This window comes from Triticum urartu, chromosome 7A (assembly GCF_056163025.1).
Source record: "Triticum urartu cultivar PI428250 chromosome 7A, HENAU_Tu73, whole genome shotgun sequence".
Lineage (NCBI taxonomy): Eukaryota > Viridiplantae > Streptophyta > Magnoliopsida > Poales > Poaceae > Triticum > Triticum urartu.
Genome location: NC_141879.1, coordinates 672,544,613 through 672,548,291, shown reverse-complemented (window position 1 = coordinate 672,548,291; position 3,679 = coordinate 672,544,613).

The following is a 3,679-nucleotide window of genomic DNA, read 5'->3' as shown; positions in this document are numbered from 1 at the left end:
TTGCATGGAAGCTGGTTAGGTCATTGTCTCTCTCCCACATTGCTTTCTTCGGAATTGGCTGGCCTACCTTGTGGGTATCCATCTCAGGTGCTCTTCTTCGCCGTCCACTCAAATTCGATGTACCACATGCCCTGCAGTTAGCAACCTTTCTATCTTTTTAGGAGTCTTGATGTGTTATTTTCTTCGAAATGGATGATTTGTTTATGCGTGTTTGATAATCTGCTTTGAAATGTACGACTTACTGCTTATTAGATTGGATTATACATGTTTGATTCTCTGCTTTGAACTGTACGAGTACCTGCTTATTAGCCCTGGAAAATGAATGGCTTCGATGGGTGCATGTGTGGTCAAGGGATGGTTTGGTTCATGCATCGTACTTACACTGTGTTATTTGTTGTTGATTTGTAGCACAAGCTGACATTGTTTAACATCTTAGGTGGATGTGCTTGGCCAGAAGAAGGAATGGACGCCATCAACCTCGCCCGCTTCTACACAACGTAGGTATAGCGAATCGTCCTCCCTTCTAAGTTGTTTCCATATAATTGGATGAACACCCGCAGTTCAGTTTGGGCTTGGGCAGTGTGTGTTCTTCTCAAATGCTTACTCTTGATGCTTCGTGTGATTCAACATCGATATTTTGTTCCTATTGATTTACATGTTATACTAATGAAACTTTAGTTATCAAGGGTGTATAATATCTTGGAAGCTTAGTGTTGTAATTGAATGTCCTTCTGCGTTTAAGCTAAAAATGTTCATCTGCATTGATTCATTTTTAGTTGAGGATGAAGGAGCAACATGCTCATAGTATTTGTATGAGGATAAGTTTGTTTTGTCGTCACATGCTCATTCAGCATCAGATGGTCTATTTTAGCATTGTTGGTTCATATTGTTTAAGGATGTGTCTATTTTGCCAGTACTGATATATCCTTAAGCTCCTATCTGATTAAGGATGTGTTTCTCTTGGTACTGCATGTCCATGCTAATTGAGCTTTCTTGGCAGGCGAAGAGTCCTCTCGCGCCCTGGACTTTAATTTAGTTACCTCTCGTTCGTGCCACCACGTGTAATTCCAGTGACCCGCCGAGGGCACTGTAGCCGGCCGGTCGGAAGCCATTCTTTTTAGGGCGATGATGATTAATCATGGCTGAAATAAGTGTGCCTTTGAGCAATTGAGGCACTTGTGGGTATCAAGTTGGATCCTCCCTGTTGTCTCTAGAATCCTTTTTGATCTTGTGATACATGTTGTCCTGTCCTTGGATGGTCATTCTTGTTGAGTGATAACTAGGGCAGCTCCACTATGTAAACATATTGATCTGGTGATAAGAGATGACGGGGGTAGGTTATATGATCAAGAAAAGGAGAATCTGAGCCCACTATGCAATGAACCTTGAACCCTTTTATTTGTATTTAAAGGTGTTGCTTATTTATGCTCCAGTGTTTATAGTTGTCTTATGCAAAGATTTCTTGTCTCTCATACCTTTATTGCATTTAAGTTGCTCTTGATCTTTTATTGTTTGTTGTTGGTCCTTGATTTAATCTGGTTAAGTAAGTTGCACTTTGTTATACTAGAAAGACTCGCTCCCAGCAAGTTAACGGTTGAATGTCTTATTTTAATTCGGTGTGATACTATTACTTCTATTTTTCCACAAGTTACCAGTTGCAGCTATTTTTTCTTACATGCTACAAATAACGATGCTACAGGATTTTTTGAGTGTTATTTGGAGATAATGTTGGATTGTTCATGTAAAGGGTGTCTGAGGTAGCATGTCCCATGTTGTTGTCTGCATCCATAGACACCTTTTCGACTGCTGTGATTAAGTTGTTGGGTTAATCCGAGCCATTGAGCGGCCATTTCATTTTGTTTTCTTTAGTTTGTGCTGAAGCTTTCCCCAATTCTGTCTGTTACCCCTGCATTTTTTGGATCACACACCAGACTAAATGTAGTGAATTTTGAAGGATGTGTGTTTTGTTGGCTCTTTAATTTATTTCCTTACTAAGTAAGCATTTGGGGTTATTTTGTTTTGTTGCTACCTTCTGGACAACGGGCGGTCGGGCGGATCTATGGACGGCATCACCACAACCATATTCTGATGGTCTAATCTCGAGGTGAAAATGTTGGGGAACGTAGCATAAATTCAAAATTTTCCTACGTATCACCAAGATCTATCTATGGAGAAACCAGCAACGAGGGGAAGGAGAGTGCATCTACATACCCTTGTAGATCGCTAAGCGGAAGCGTTCAAGTGAACGGGGTTGATGGAGTCATACTCGTCGTGATTCAGATCACCGATGATCCTAGTGCCGAACGGACGGCACCTCCGCGTTCAACACACGTACAGCCCGATGACGTCTCCCACGCCTTGATCCAGCAAGGAGAGAGGGAGAGGTTGATGAAGATTCAGCAGCACGACGGCGTGGTGGTGGATGCAGGGCGTCACAGTAGCAGGGCTTCGCCTATACTACGAGAGAGAGACGTAACGGGGAGAGAGGGAGGGGCTGCACCAAAGGCAAAAGGTATGTTTGAGAGGCCCTCCTACCCCACTATATATAGGAATCCCAAGGGGGGGGGTGCGCCAGCCCCTAGGAGATCCAATCTCCAAGGGGGCGGCGGCCAGGGGAGGAGTCCTCCCCCCCAAGGCACCTAGGAGGTGCCTTCCCTCCTTGGGACTCTTCCTTAGGGTTTCCTCCTTCACCCTAGGCGCATGGGCCATAAGGGAAGTGGCGCCCCAGCCCACTTTGGGCTGGATCCCTTCCACTTCAGCCCATGGGACCCTCCGGGATAGGTGGCCCCACCCGGTGGGCCCCCGGGACCCTTCCGGTGGTCCCGGTACAATACCGATGACCCCGAAACTTGTCCCGATGGCCGAAACAGGACTTCCTATATATAAATCTTTACCTCCGGACCATTCCGGAACTCCTCGTGACGTCCGGGATCTCATCCAGGACTCCGAACAATATTCGGGTTACTGCATACACATATCTTCATAACCCTAGCGTCACTGAACCTTAAGTGTGTAGACCCTACGGGTTCGGGAGACATGCAGACATGACCGAGACGTTCTCCTGTCAATAACCAACAGCGGGATCTGGATACCCATGATGGCTCCCACATGTTCCACGATGATCTCATCGGATGAACCACGATGTCAAGGACTTAATCAATCCCGTATACAATTCCCTTTGTCTATCGGTATGTTACTTGCCCGAGATTCGATCGTCGGTATCCAATACCTAGTTTAATCTCGTTACCGGCAAGTCTCTTTACTCGTTCCGTAACACATCATCCCGTGATCAACTCCTTGGTCACATTGCGCATATGATGATGTCCTACCGAGTGGGCCCAGAGATACCTCTCCGCTTACACGGAGTGACAAATCCCAGTCTCGATTCGTGCCAACCCAACAGACACTTTCAGAGATACCTGTAATGCACCTTTATAGCCACCCAGTTACGTTGTGACGTTTGATACACCCAAAGCATTCATACGGTATCCGGGAGTTGCACAATCTCATGGTCTAAGGAAATGATACTTGACATTAGAAAAGCTTTAGCATACGAACTGCACGATCTTTGTGCTAGGCTTAGGATTGGGTCTTGTCCATCACATCATTCTCCTAATGATGTGATCCCGTTATCAACGACATCCAATGTCCATGGTCAGGAAACGTAACCATCTATTGA